The 14,872-nt window shown below is 45.7% G+C and overlaps 1 pseudogene across 1 annotated transcript in view; it reads left to right on the top strand.

Annotated features, from left to right (window-relative positions):
• Positions 1–14,872, top strand: part of LOC146355623 (zinc finger protein RFP-like) — a 31,407-nt pseudogene that overhangs the window by 11,496 nt on the left and 5,039 nt on the right. The window contains exons 2-3 of the transcript XR_014787227.1: positions 8,557–8,675; positions 13,535–13,567. The product of XR_014787227.1 is annotated as a zinc finger protein RFP-like (transcript). The remainder of the gene's footprint in view (positions 1–8,556; positions 8,676–13,534; positions 13,568–14,872) is intronic.

The following is a 14,872-nucleotide window of genomic DNA, read 5'->3' as shown; positions in this document are numbered from 1 at the left end:
CCTTAGAAGAAATGGAGTAGCACTCATAGTCAACAAAAGGGTGGGAAAAGCAGTACTGGGGTACAATCTTAAAAATGATAGAATGATCTCAGTACGAATCCAAGGCAAACCATTCAACATCACAGTAATTCAAGTCTATGCCCCAACCATTGATGCCGAAGAAGCTGAGGTTGATCGGTTCTATGAAGACCTACAACACCTTCTAGAACTAACACCAAAAAAAGATGTCCTCTTCATCATAGGGGATTGGAATGCTAAAGTAGGAAGTCAGGAAATCACCGGGATAACAGGCAGGCATGGCCTTGGTGTACAAAATGAAGCAGGACAAAAGCTAATAGAGTTTTGCCAAGAGAACATGCTGATCATAGCAAACACTCTTTTCCAACAGCACAAGAGGCGACTCTACACATGGACATCACCAGATGGTCAATATCGAAATCAGATTGATTATGTCCTTTGCAGCCAAAGATGGAGAAGCTCCATACAGTCAGTAAAAACAAGACCTGGAGCTGACTGTGGCTCAGATCATGAGCTGCTTCTTGCAAAATTTCGGCTTAAATTGAAGAACGTCGGGAAAACCACTAAACCGTTCAGGTATGACCTAAATCATATCCCTTATGAATATACAGTGGAGGTGAGGAATAGATTTCAGGGATTAGACCTGATAGACAGAGTGCCTGAGGAACTATGGACAGAGGTCCCTAACATTGTTCAGGAGGCAGCAACTCGATCCATCCCAAAGAAAAAGAAATGCAAGAAAGCAAAGTGGCTGTCTGATGAGGCTTTACAAGTAGCTCACAAAAGAAGGGCAGCGAAAAGCAAGGGAGAAAGGGGAAGATATACCCAGCTGAATGCAGAGTTCCAGAGAATAGCAAGGAGAGACAAGAAGGCCTTCTTAAATGAACAATGCAAAGAAATCGAGGAAAACAACAGAATGGGAAAGACTAGAGATCTCTTCAAGAAAGTTGGAGATCTCAAGGGAACGTTTTGTGCAAAGACGGGAATGGTAAAGGACAAAGAATGCCAGGGACCTAACAGAAGCAGATGAGATTAAGAAGAGGTGGCAAGAATACACAGAAGAACTATACAGGAAAGATCTGAATGTCCCTGATAGCCATGATAGTGCGGTCACTGAACTTGAGCCGGACATCCTAGAGAGTGAAGTCAAGTGGGCCTTAGGAAGCATTAGTAACAACAAAGCTAGCGGAGATGACAGTATTCCAGCTGAGCTATTTAAAATCCTAAAAGATGATGCTGTTAAAGTGCTGCATTCAATATGCCAACAAATCTGGAACACTCAACAGTGGCCACAAGACTGGAAAAGGTCAGTTTACATTCCAATTCCAAAGAAGGGCAACGCCAAAGAGTGTTCAAACTACCGCACAATTGCGCTCATTTCACATGCCAGCAAGGTGATGCTCAAAATCCTACAAGCTAGGCTTCAGCAGTATGCGAACCGAGAACTACCGGAAGTACAAGCTGGGTTTCGAAGAGGCAGAGGAACTAGAGATCAAATCGCCAACATTCGCTGGATCATGGAGAAAGCAAGAGAATTCCAGAAAAACGTCTATTTCTGCTTCATTGACTACGCTAAAGCCTTTGATTGTGTGGATCACAACAAACTGTGGCAAATTCTTAAAGTGATGGGAATACCAGACCACCTTACCTGTCTCCTGAGAAACCTGTACGAGGGTCAAGAAGCAACAGTAAGAACCAGACATGGAACAACCGATTGGTTCAAAATTGGGAAAGGAGTACGACAAGGCTGCATATTGTCACCCTGCTTATTTAACTTATATGCAGAGTACATCATGAGAAATGCCGGGTTGGATGAATCAGAGGTCGGAATTAAGATTGCTGGGAGAATTATCAACAACTTCTGATATGCAGACGATACCACCCTAATGGCAGAAAGCGAAGAGGATCTCAAGAGCCTCTTGTTGAGGGTGAAAGAGGAGAGTGCAAAAGCTGGTTTGAAACTCAACATTACAAAAACTAAGATCATGGCATCTGGCCCTATCACTTCCTGGCATCTAGAAGGGGAAGAAATGGAAGCAGTGACAGATTTTACTTTCTTGGGCTCCAAGATCACCACAGACGGTGACTGTAGCCATGAAATTAAAAGACGCTTGCTCCTTGGGAGGAAAGCTATGGCAATCCTAGACAGCATAGTAAGAAGCAGAGACATCACCTTGCCGACAAAGGTCCGTCTAATCAAAGCTATGGTTTTCCCAGTAGTAATGTATGGCTGTGAGAACTGGACTATAAGGAAGGCTGAGCGCCGAAGAATTGATGCTTTCGAACTGTGGTGCTGGAGAAGACTCTTACGAGTGCCCTGGACTACAAGGAGGTCAAATCAGTCCATCCTAAAGGAAATCAACCCTGAGTGCTCATTGGAAGGACAGATACTGAAGCTGAAGCTCCAATATTTTGGCCACCTAATGCAAAGAGAAAACTCCCTGGAAAAGACCCTGATGCTGGGAAAGACTGAAGGCAAAAGGAGAAGGGGACGGCAGAGGATGAGATGGCTAGATGGCATCACGGATGCAATGAATATGAACTTGAGCACGCTCCGGGAGAGAGCGCAGGACAGGAAGGCCTGGCGTGCTATGGTCCATGGGGTCACGAAGAGTCGGACACGACCGAACGACTGAACAACAACAACAAGCTTTCAGTGCTCTGCTTCATTCATTGGTTGTCAAAGCAGTCTGAGGCTGAAAGGAAGTGAACACAAATTTGCTTATGTCTAACTCTCAGATGACAGTTTTGAACGAGCCACTCATCATGCCCAATACTCTTAAACATTAATTTTCCTCATCACAGAGGCTGCTCTTCTCCAGCTAATTCCACGTCTTAAATCTGTAGAAATGCTGAATTACCTCATTTCCAGGAAGGGAAATGCCCAGTTCCTGAAAGCACAGAATGCGAAGCTAGCTCTGTTCTAGCTCTCTTTCTTTGCTGTGAGGCAGCGATGGCTACTGCTGGGGCTCACGTCCAGGATCTCTGTGAGGAAGCGACTTGCTCCATCTGCTTGGAGTATTTCAGGGACCCAGTGACCATAGAATGTGGGCACACCTTCTGCCGAGCCTGCCTGGCCCAGTGCTGGGAGAGGTCAGAGCCAGAGGCTTCCTGTCCTCAGTGTAGGGAAAATGTCCAGAAAAGCAATGTCATTCGGAATCGTCAGCTGGCTAATGTTGCTGAAGTAACCAAGAAACTCAGTCTTCAGGGGGAGAGAGAGGCAGAAGGAAAGGGGAGAGTCTGTCAGAGACACCAGAGCCCCTGAAGCTCTTCTGTCAGGACGATGAGACGCCCATCTGTCTTGTGTGGGAGAAATCCAAGGAGCACAGAGATCATGAGGTGGTTCCTCTGGAGGAGGCTTCCGAAGAATACACGGTAGGAAGTCACGGTGCATCTTGATGGGGAGGCGGAAGAGCGATGGATGGATGGGACATGTAACAAAAGTCTCCCACTATGCCCCCATCCCTTAAAAAGGGCGCTCTCGCCAGGCCTCAGGGTGGGGCGGGGAGAGTTTCAGGGAGGGGGGAAAGGACACTGTTATATAGGAGGGTTGGTGGATCTGGAGAGCAGGAACAGCCCCCCTCCCACTCCGCTGCTGAGGAAGCCAGGGGCGGGGGAGGGAGAAGGGGGACCAGAAGGAAGGATGAGCCCCCTCTCCGCAGGCACGCAGGAAACATGTTCCTGCGCTGGAGGGGGAGATCCTGACATGAGTTGTGCCTGCCACTTGCGCCGGGAGGCAGGAACGTGCAAACGAACTGAGTGGCCCTCTCACCTGCGGGAGCATCCTCCAGTTTCGTTTCCTGCCTCAGCTCCGAGCAGGTTGCTGGAGTAGCTCCTGGAGCCCTCCGGCCCTGTACAGCTACAGCTTGCCGCACTCCTTTCTTCCTCTCTATCCTTAATTGGGACTTGGACCTTTTACATCTGTCGGTGGCATCGTGGCCTCTACCCGAAGCTTCAGGCTTCGCATGTAAGGATATCCCCCCTCCACGGTAGGAAAAAGGAACGCTGGTAGTTACCCTGATAAGTTCATTTTCTGCAGTGAATGGAGGATACACTGCCCACCCAGCAGTAATCCATCACTGCTGGGGTTTTTTCTCAGTTTCTTCTGAAGGTATCGTTCATTGTATTTTGCTAATGAAGTTACTGGAAGTTTGAGGCTGAGACATCTTCGAACTGGAAGTAGGTTGCTGTCCCATGTGAGAGGGCAGTCCAGTTAAGTTGCATGTTCCTGCCTATCAGAGTGAGTGGGGGAGCAACCCATAGAAGGAGAGCCTCCATCCACTGCAGGAAATGAACGTATCACGGTAAATCCCAACGTCCTTTTTATTGCAGGGAAGAGACAGTGTTTTATTTTCTTCAAAGTGTCGTGTGGCACCTTAAAGACTCAACCAATTTTTTATGGCATAAACTTTCGTGGAACGACAGTCCACTTCATCAGATGCACATAAGTGTTTAACTGTTATACTGAGTTACAGGTATATATACACACAGATGTCTGAGGGGGTGAGGATAGGGATTGTATGGAAATGAAACAAAGGTTAGAAGGAAAGGAAAGCAAGAAAATACAGACTCTAACAAACCTTTTATTACAGCTGTCACTCCCAAAACGTTTGTTACTGATCAGCATCCTGGCGTTGCTTCAGCCAGTGGACACGCATAGAAAACTTTTATCCTTATTCAAGACACAGGGAATAGAACTTAACCTGTCCCTGTGAAGCAGTCACGGGGGTGGGGTGGGGGGGGCTGCTAGGGATAGCTTGATGCATTGACTGTATACAAGTCCGTTTGTGGATTTCTTACTTCTGTAGTTGGGAACCCAGAAATCGGTATACCCTTTGAACTCAGTAGTGCAAGCAATGTGCTGCATTTAATTCCATCACACACTGACATATTTAGCAGAGAAGGACTAGCAGCACCAGCAACTCAGGGTAAGCCACAGCGAAGACTCTTGCTCCCTCGCCATAAAGGTGGAGGAAGGAGGGGGGCAGGGGACCAGCTCCCATACCCACTATCCCGGTCACTAGAAGGGCTTCCGACTTCCCTCCTGCTGCGGAGGAGTGGAGAGATGGGAGGAGCCATCAGTCATGTTACAGGGACCAAAGCTCAGTGGAGAGGGACGGGGGCGAGGGCCAGCAGCCAGCTTCTGTCCTGATTTTTCTGTGCAGCTCCACCCAGTGGAATGGCTAGAGAGGTGCCTGTATACAGGGCCAGTCTAAATCCCAGAAAGGATCCAGAATCAAAAGGACCGGTTTGTAGTGAGATGAAATGCCAGGTGTGAAGAGAGCCAGAGCCACTGGGAGAATGTTCTGAGCAGGTGCAGCCACCACACCCCCAACTAGCAATGGAGACTCGGAAGGTGACGAGGAGAAGAGGAGGAAGCCAGCACACTCCAGTTAATCTACACTTTTTGCTTGAGCTCTCCGGAGGTCTGGGGAGACTGGGAGAGGCAGCAGGTTACCTCCCCTTCACCCATAAACTCAGGCCACCCCTGCTTTCTATACCAAACCTCGAAAAAGAAGCCTTATTGGAACTATTCTTTTCAGAGTCGGATCAGTTCATACTTGGATTTCATCAGAACGGAGAGAGAGAACATTATGGTGTACTAGGGATGTCAGAGAATTCCGCAACGGATCTCGGTGAGGCCAAATGCCAGTGCATTCGGCACCCCGAAATCCATCACGGAACAGCCTCCCACCCCCCCGCCCCCCGCGGATCCCCCCTGGGACGAGACTTACCTGGGGCGGATGTTTTGGACGGCGGCAGCTCCAGCAGCCCCTGCCATTTGCAGTCTGTGTCCCCCCCCCCCCCATAGACGTGATAGGCTATGTAAAGACTTACGTAGCCTATCACGTCTGGGTAAAAAAAAAAAAAGCCATTTGCGTTCCTTATTTTTCGCTGTCTTAGTCTATGTAAATATTTACGTAGACTAAGATGAAGACAAGAAAGGGGAACGCAAATAGCGCCCAGTACGCTATTTGCATTCCCCTTTCTTTTCTTTGTCTTAGTCTACGTAAATATTTACGTAGTTTAAATATACGTAAATATTTACGTAGACTAAGACGGCGAAAAATAAGGAACGCAAAAATAAAAAGACGGCGAAAAATAAGCAACCTGACCCTTCCTCATAAGGAAGGGTGAGGTTGGAACAGAACAATGGGGTCAAGAGTTTGACTCTTGGGAATGACAGGAGACCTCAAGGAAGTTCCTTGCCACTTGGTTGAATTAAAGCTACCCGAAAGAGCTTTGGAAAAGCTGTGCTACTGGGAGTCAGTTAGGTAGAGAGCATACAGAACAAAAGGCATCACGATGTGGTGCTTTAAACAGCTGAACTATCTTGGGATGAGGACATTTCAGGACTGGACCACGGTTCCAATCAAGGGTCCACATTGGCCAATCTGAAGTCCTTCCCTGGGTTTTCTGCCTGGGATGCATCGTCAGACACTGAGTTTCTTTCTTTCTTTCTTTCTTTCTTTCTTTCTTTCTTTCTTTCTTTCTTTCTTTCTTTCTTTCCTCCCTCTAGGATATTAGACACTTCTTTCAGAGGTAAGTGGAACCCATGTTCATGATGCTAGAAAAGCTCTTGTTCCACATGCAAAGAACGTTGGCCTTCAGTCTCGGGGTGGGAGAATTTAGGAGCCCATCCCTCCACAATATCACGGATAAAGATAGAGACACTCTTTGGTAGCTGTAATACACCTATTTCTCCCCGCAGGGGTCACTGCCAGAGAACAGCCCCCTCCCTCCATTACACATTTCTGGGGGCTCTTCTAGTCTCCTGGATTTGTTTACTCTGTAATAGTTATAAAACAAAGGGGAACATCCCAAAGGGGCTTGTAAATGTCTTTAATCTCATTTATCTTTAAACATTCAACATGTTTCAGGCTCCTCCTACAGGTTCATCCCCTCACAATTCCAATTTTTTTACAGTGGAAAACCCAGTCATTCATATTATTAATTATGCAAAATACTCCAGATTATATAGAAATGTAAAATTCATCTCCCCCATGTATTATCTCCTTTTCAAATATACTCACTTCTCAGAAAGTTTTCACCAAGAAAATGCTACCTACACTGCAGTATTTGGCACTTTCTTATATTTAAAATACACACATGCCATATTTATTTTGTTCTATACTTCTCCCTGTTAAATTGGTTCACTTACGATTAATCTAGTCCTAATCTCTCTCTCTTTCTCTGACTATAATAACCAAAGGGGAGTCATATTAGTCTGTTGCAACAACAAAAGACTCTTATGGCACCTTAAATACTAACACATTTATTATGACGTAAGGTTTTATGGACCAGAGTCCACTTCATCAGTTCATGACAGCTTATGCGATGATACATTTGTTAGTGTTTAATGTGCTATGAGACTGTTTTTTTCTTTCTGTCCAAGGACCCTCTTTTTCATTTATCCACAACAGATGGGATTGCATATGTTTCTTTCTTTACATATCTTTATATACTTGTTTCTATATATTATGGAAGCAGAGTGTGTGTGCTTTTCTTCAATACTCCATAGAATCTATAATATAAACAGTGGAGGCAGGGCTCGCAGGGATGCAGCCTCGGCAGTTTTTCATTAGCAGGGACTCTGATGTCGTCTGTCACCCCCCTTAGAATTCCCTGTTCCCTCTGAGCTTAGCTAAGATCCTAAATGTAGCTGTGGGGGGAATTAATTTTCCAAGCAACAATATATTGTTCCATGTTGGAATGCAAAGTATTTGGGATGACTTGGTCTGGAATGGGCAATTAAGACCTATTCGCTTTACCAAAGACATGCTCCTGGTGGAGATGAAAACTCCTAGAACTGGTTTGTTGATATGGATCGACACAGCTGCCTGAAATTTTTGGACTGCCCTTGGCGACTGTCACAATGAGCTCCTGCATTTCCAAATTTACCGCTACATCAGAGTGTGTGTGTGTGTGTGTGTGTGTGTGTGTAGTTCAATCCAGCTGGGTGTGTGGACATTTCTGTTGGAGGGGGAGGGGGGAGATATAATGAAGGAGCTTAGGGAAGGCTAATGGGTCATGTTGGGGCGCTAAGGGAGTGTGCAAGGGGGCTGCTTAAATGAGAAGGGATCTCTCCATGAGGGCTGAGTTGAGCGGGTGAAGCTTCCATAGAATATCATATTTTGAAAACCTAAAATGTTTGTGTTTCAGTGAGTGAGTGGGTGAAAAAGATTTTAACACCCCTGCATTTTTTCTCAGACATCCAACTGATACTCTCAGCTGCACTGTTTTTGGATCCCATTTAAAGCGTGTATATCTTACAAGGCTGTAGAATCTTAGAAGGGGGCGTGGCTGTGAGGGGGCATGGCTGCGACTGTCACGAAGGGACCCTGCACTTCCAAATTTGCCACTACACTACTGAAGATAAATCCACAAGTCACCTGAATGCTGCTTTTCACCACAGCAAAAATCTTGATCTCAATTCTCCATGATATATCCACGGTATTGGGATTGGCATCAGGATGAAATACCTGATGGCGTTTTAGGAAATGGCTTTCATTGGAGGGATTTTGTTCTTTCCAACAGGTGTGAGGAAAAGGAGCTGTTTGAGGATCCAGTGGCTTTCCCTCCAGACCTGAAGTGGAAGATCTGGGAATTCTGCGACATAAATCCCTTCCTGGAGGGTGTCATAAAGCAATTCAGAGGTAACAAGGAATGGCTGTAAGGACTGTATACTGGCCATTGGCTCTAGGGCTGCTGCCAGACAAAGGGCTCCTAGAGGGTAGGAATCGGGAGGCGTTGTGTAGCTGTTCCGTCTTTTTCTTCTTAATGGGTTTTCTGTATTAAAGACAGCATAAGCAGTAAGAAAACATGGGAGGGTTATGAGTTGAGGACAATGACATTAATACCCACCCCCCATAAAACTCCATGAATGACGCAGGGCAATGGCACCATAAAAACCTCATCTGGAAGCACCCTAGGTAATTCATAATGTTCTCAGGACCAGGATCGTGGGAGATTTGGCTGCCCATTGAACAAACAGCTCTGTTTCACTGTGTAAAAGGCTCTGGCCGAACTCAGTCCTGCAAATCTTACACAGAATTGTTTCATGTAGATTTTTTTAAAAATAGTCTTCAACTTAGATATCATTTGTATCTATTGGTGCTTCAAGATGCTGCAGTGTTTGAGTGCGTGTGTGTGAGTTAACAAGCATTCAAAAAGGGAAGGATGTATGTGTGTGTTTGGCACATAGAGTGGGAACATGATCCTTCAAGGAAATGTCATCACGGTCCCTTTCAGGCATCCCCCTTCTCTTTGATCCTCTTTGTATACATGACTGTGGCCAAAATGGATCAAAATTGGCTAGTGTTAATAATTTCATCCCCTTCATGGATCACTGCCTTGTTGTGGCGAAGGGGCTTGCGTAACTCAGTGAAGCCATAAGCTATGCCATGCAGGGCCACCCAAGACGGACAGGTCATGGCAGAGAGTTCTGACAAAATGTGGTCCACTGCAGAAGGAAATGGCAACCCACTCCAGTATTCTTGCCAAGAAAACCCCATGGAACGTATCACAAGGCTAAAAGAGATGACGCCGGAAGATGAGCCCCTCAGGTCGGAAGGTGTCCAATATGCTACTGGGGAAGAGCAGAGGGTATTTCCAAGTAGCGCCAGAAGGAGTGAAGCGGCTGGGCCAAACCCGAAAGGACACTCAGCTGTGGATGTGTCTGGCGGTGAAAAGAAAATCCGATGCTGTAAAGAACAATATTGTTTAGGAACCTGGAACGTCAGATCAACGAATCAAGGGAAGCTGGAGGTGGTCAAACATGAGATGGCAAGATTGAACATCAACATCTTGGGAATCAGCGAACTCAAATGGACAGGCATGGGCGAATTTAATTCAGGTGACCATCATATCTACTATTGTGGGCAAGAATCCCTTAGAAGAAATGGAGTAGCACTCATAGTCAACAAAAGGGTGGGAAAAGCAGTACTGGGGTACAATCTTAAAAATGATAGAATGATCTCAGTACGAATCCAAGGCAAACCATTCAACATCACAGTAATTCAAGTCTATGCCCCAACCACTGAGGCCGAAGAAGCTGAGGTTGATCGGTTCTATGAAGACCTACAACACCTTCTAGAACTAACACCAAAAAAAGATGTCCTCTTCATCATAGGGGATTGGAATGCTAAAGTAGGAAGTCAAGAAATCACCGGGATAACAGGCAGGCATGGCCTTGGTGTACAAAATGAAGAAGGACAAAAGCTAATAGAGTTTTGCCAAGAGAACATGCTGATCATAGCAAACACTCTTTTCCAACAGCACAAGAGGTGACTCTACACATGGACATCACCAGATGGTCAATATCGAAATCAGATTGATTATGTCCTTTGCAGCCAAAGATGGAGAAGCTCCATACAGTCAGTCAAAACAAGACCTGGAGCTGACTGTGGCTCAGATCATGAGCTGCTTCTTGCAAAATTTCGGCTTAAATTGAAGAACGTCGGGAAAACCACTAAACCGTTCATATCCCTGATGAATATACAGTGGAGGTGAGGAATAGATTTCAGGGATTAGACCTGATAGACAGAGTGCCTGAGGAACTATGGACGGAGGTCCGTAACATTGTTCAGGAGGCAGCAACGAAATCCGTCCCAAAGAAAAAGAAATGCAAGAAAGCCAAGTGGCTGTCTGATGAGGCTTTACAAGTAGCTGAGGAAAGAAGGGAAGCGAAAAGCAAGGGAGAAAGGGGAAGATATACCCAACTGAATGCAGAGTTCCAGAGAATAGCAAGGAGAGACAAGAAGGCCTTCTTAAATGAACAATGCAAAGAAATCGAGGAAAACAACAGAATGGGAAAGACTAGAGATCTCTTCAAGAAAATTGGAGATCTCAAGGGAACGTTCTGTGCAAAGACGGGCATGATAAAGGACAAAGAAGGCAGGGACCTAACAGAAGCAGATGAGATTAAGAAGAGGTGGCAAGAATACACAGAAGAACTATACAGGAAAGATCTGAATGTCCCTGATAGCCATGATAGTGCAGTCACTGAACTTGAGCCGGACATCCTAGAGAGTGAAGTCAAGTGGGCCTTAGGAAGCATTAGTAACAACAAAGCTAGTGGAGATGACAGTATTCCAGCTGAGCTATTTAAAATCCTAAAAGATGATGCTGTTAAAGTGCTGCATTCAATATGCCAACAAATCTGGAACACTCAACAGTGGCCACAAGACTGGAAAAGGTCAGTTTACATTCCAATTCCAAAGAAGGGCAACGCCAAAGAGTGTTCAAACTACCGCACAATTGCGCTCATTTCACATGCCAGCAAGGTGATGCTCAAAATCCTACAAGCTAGGCTTCAGCAGTATGCGAACCCAGAACTACCAGAAGTACAAGCTGGGTTTAAAAGAGGCAGAGGAACTAGAGATCAAATCGCCAACATTCGCTGCATCATGGAGAAAGCAAGAGAATTCCAGAAAAACGTCTATTTCTGCTTCATTGACTACGTTAAAGCCTTTGATTGTGTGGATCACAACAAACTGTGGCAAATTCTTAAAGTGATGGGAGTACCAGACCACCTTACCTGTCTCCTGAGAAACCTGTACGAGGGTCAAGAAGCAACAGTAAGAACCAGACATGGAACAACCGATTGGTTCAAAATTGGGAAAGGAGTACGACACGGCTGCATATTGTCACCCTGCTTATTTAACTTATATGCAGAGTACATCATGAGAAATGCCGGGTTGGATGAATCAGAGGTCGGAATTCAGATTGCCGGGAGAATTATCAACAACCTCCGATATGCAGACGATACCACCCTAATGGCAGAAAGCGAAGAGGATCTCAAGAGCCTCTTGTTGAGGGTGAAAGAGGAGAGTGCAAAAGCTGGTTTGAAACTCAACATTAAAAAAACTAAGATCATGTCATCTGGACCTATCACTTCCTGGCATATAGAAGGGGAAGAAATGGAAGCAGTGACAGATTTTACTTTCTTGGGCTCCAAGATCACCGCAGACGGTGACTGTAGCCATGAAATTAAAAGACGCTTGCTCCTTGGGAGGAAAGCTATGGCAAACCTAGACAGCATAGTAAGAAGCACAGACATCACCTTGCCGACAAAGGTCCGTCTAATCAAAGCTATGGTTTTCCCAGTAGTAATGTATGACTGTGAGAGCTGGACTATAAGGAAGGCTGAGCGCCGAAGAATTGGTGCTTTCGAACTGTGGTGCTGGAGAAGACTCTTACGAGTGCCCTGGACTGCAAGGAGGTCAAATCAGTCCATCCTAAAGGAAATCAACCCTGAGTGCTCATTGGAAGGACAGATACTGAAGCTGAAGCTCCAATATTTTGGCCAGCTAATGCGAAGAGAAAACTCCCTGGAAAAGACCCTGATGCTGGGAAAGACTGAAGGCAAAAGGAGAAGGGGACGGCAGAGGATGAGATGGCTAGATAGCATCACCAATGCAATGAATATGAACTCGAGCACGCTCCGGGAGAGTGCGCAGGACAGGAAGGCCTGGCGTGCTATGGTCCATGGGGTCACGAAGAGTCGGACACGACTGAACAACTGAACAACAACAACAAATAATTTCATGTTAATTTCCCTAATTAATAAGTGGTTATCTTAAATTCTTGAGTGTATTTAATCAATTCCCCTGTTACTGAAGAAGTGTGCGCATTTGGGGGGGGGGGGAGAGAGTGGGTCATTGTGAACCCTCTTGCCAGATGCCCCATTGCCAAGGTTAAAACGTCCCTTAACTAACGTGTATCTTCAGAACATGCACAAGTTTGTACACATGTCTAGACAAGCACATACGGTAACATCTCCTATTCCTAGTAATAACAGCCCTTGGGTGAGCAGACAATACCGGTGTTTTAGTTAAGAGTGGACTGAATATTAGCAGTCTTAATTTCCAATACCTTTGTATTGGAAAATGTACAGATGATATAGGCAGAAATGGCTTTATTCCCTTCTTTCTTTTTGAATTGTACCTGAAATCCCTAAAGTTGAGTTCTGAGATCCTGGTATAGGGCAATGCCTGCATTCAAATTCTCTTTTGACTCAGGCCCCAATTCAGGTACTGTTTGCCAAGTTTTGTGGAGGGTGCCATGTTTCCCCACCACCTGGGTCTTTTGAGGTTAATAAAATGGCGACTGGGCTTCTGAGTTCAGATAAACAAATGCCACCCCTGCTAAAGATCAGCCCTCCCCTTGATAGCAGTAAAGTTTGGCAATCCCCCCGCCCCGCAAACAGCTAATTCATCTCACCAACTCAATATGATGGCCTGAATTCACCTGCTTCAAAAAAGAATTTGATTGCTAAACTTTGCAATCATTACTCCTGTCCTATAACATGCAGTGATGGAGGGTTGGGGAACCTCACCCCTTTGGCCCAAATCTAGCCCTCCTGGGTCCCAATCCAGCCCTCCAGGGTTCTCCAGATGGCCAAACCACTTCCCCTGGCTCCCCTCCCTTTCCCCCAGTGCTATGAGCTCATGTTGTTATCAGATTTGTTACAAGTATGATGGTATGATGCTAAGTCTTTTGTTATCTTCTCCAGACACTCTGGTATCTGGATCTCAGCTGCAAAAAGGTAAATTTGGGGGTCTGATGGGGGCTAAAATTTACAGGAGGGATGGGTGTCTTTCTCTGAGAGATGTCTGCTTCTGTTTCATTGGCATGGCATTCACAGTTCTGCTCTGGGGATTCTGGAACAAAAAATGGGTTAATTACAAGTTCCATGCCTATCTATATATTGTTCCAGTGGTATTAAACAAAGCCCCTTAAAGCCCTTGGACACAATAATCTAAGAAAAGCCCTGCAGGAACTTACCAAGGGTCCATCTAGTCCTGCATTTTGTTTCTGATGTGGACCAGCCAGCTACCTCTGAAAGGCCCATGAGCAAGTCATGATGGGAATAACCCCACCCCATTGTCTATCCCCAAGACCTCAGGGCCACACTTGTAAATTGACACCCAGTTGGTCACTGGAGGTGGAAAAGAATCTCCTCCAGCTCACCAGGCAGGAAACTTAGTGACTGTTGGTTCATTTTTCATCTTGTCAACAAATGAACCAACTAAGGGCGCAATTCTATTCAGATAGGTGGCCACCTCTAAACTCAGAGGCAACCGCCTATCCAATGCAGGGCAGGAGAAGCACGGAGGGGATCGTTCCCTCCGTGCTCCTCCTGCCCTGCATTTTTGGCTAGACAGCCAATTTCAGGGGACGGCCAAGCGGGGGAGGGGGGTGCTGTACGACCCTCCCCGCCACGGAAGGCCCCCTTTTCGGTTGCTCCACACTCCTCTTGTGAGCATGGAGGACGGAGCTGTTCCGCGTTGTCTCGGAGGCAGCATGGAAGTGGGGAGAGATCAGTTCCCGGAAAACTAGATATCCTATGGCTGTCTAGCCGCTGTCTAGCAGCTATAGGATTGCTCCCTTAACGATCTGAGACCAAGTTGTCTAATAAAAAGAGTTTGTGAGCTAATAAATTTGCGGATTTTTGTTTTACCACCAACCAAGCCCCTTTGTACTGCATCTGAACACAGAGGTTCTATAGAACTATTCTGGCTAATAGCTGTTGTTATAACACCCTGTATTTGTCCAGTCCTTTTAAAAACCATCTAGGTTGTGGCCCTAGATGTGGGTTTTCCAGGAAATTTTCCAATGCCAGTTAGGGTCATTTGCATAGGAAATGTTTAAGTTTGCATCTCGACATGTTCTGAATCCCTGGGGAGATCTAATTTACCATGTATATTTCACTTGTATTTAGTAAACAAAGCTAAAAAAAAAAAAAAAAGCACACCATGTTAATGGCTTGTCCCAATATACCACAAGTATTTGACCTGAAATATTTGAGGAGGGGGGGAACTAAAGCACACTTAATGTGATCTAAATGTTA

Source organism: Heloderma suspectum, chromosome 2, assembly GCF_057233095.1.
Source record: "Heloderma suspectum isolate Gila_16-S chromosome 2, 16-S_ref, whole genome shotgun sequence".
Lineage (NCBI taxonomy): Eukaryota > Metazoa > Chordata > Lepidosauria > Squamata > Helodermatidae > Heloderma > Heloderma suspectum.
This window is presented reverse-complemented; position numbering and strand designations above follow the sequence as displayed.